Genomic DNA, 773 nt, shown 5'->3' with positions numbered 1-773 from the left:
CCTAGGCCAGGAGATTGAGACCAGTCTGGGCAACATAGGGGACCTCATCTCTACAGAAAAATTAAAAAATTAGCCAGGCATGTACCAGCATTCTGGCACATGCCTGTAGTTCTACCTACTAGGGAGGCTGAGGTGGAAGGATCGATTGAGCCCAGGAGGTTGAGGCTACAGTGAGCCATGGTTGCACTACTGCACTCTAGCCTGGGTGACAGAGCAAGACCCTGTCTAGAAAAAAAAGAAAAAGAAAAGGAAAAAAAGGTAAGTTACCTTTTACATTGTAATAATATTGAAATAAATATTGTCTCCCATATCTTTAACTCATTTCAGTTAAACTTCAGCCATAAAGAAGAATTTGGGAGTTTTCAAATAAATTTTCTTTTTAATTTTATATTATAGAAAATTTCTACACAAAAATAGAACAGTACAATAAATGCCCAATGGCCGGGCATGGTGGCTCAAGCCTGTAATCCCAGCACTCTGGGAGGCCGAGGCGGGCGGATCATGAGGTCAGGAGATGGAGACCATCCTGGCTAACATGGTGAAACCCTGTCTCTACTAAAAATACAAAAAATTAGCTGGGTGTGGTGGCAGGCACCTGTAGTCCCAGCTACTTGGGAGTTGAGGCAGGAGAATGGCGTGAACCCGGGAGGCAGAGTTTGCAGTGAGCTGAGATGGTGCCACTGCACTCCAGCCTGGGCAACAGAGCAAGACTCTGTCTCAAAAAAGATGATAAATAAATAAATAAATAAATAAATAAATAAATAAATAAAAAA

This window comes from Rhinopithecus bieti, unplaced genomic scaffold (assembly GCF_001698545.2).
Source record: "Rhinopithecus bieti isolate Rb0 unplaced genomic scaffold, ASM169854v2 scaffold_11401, whole genome shotgun sequence".
In the NCBI taxonomy this organism is placed as follows: domain Eukaryota; kingdom Metazoa; phylum Chordata; class Mammalia; order Primates; family Cercopithecidae; genus Rhinopithecus; species Rhinopithecus bieti.
This window is presented reverse-complemented; position numbering follows the sequence as displayed.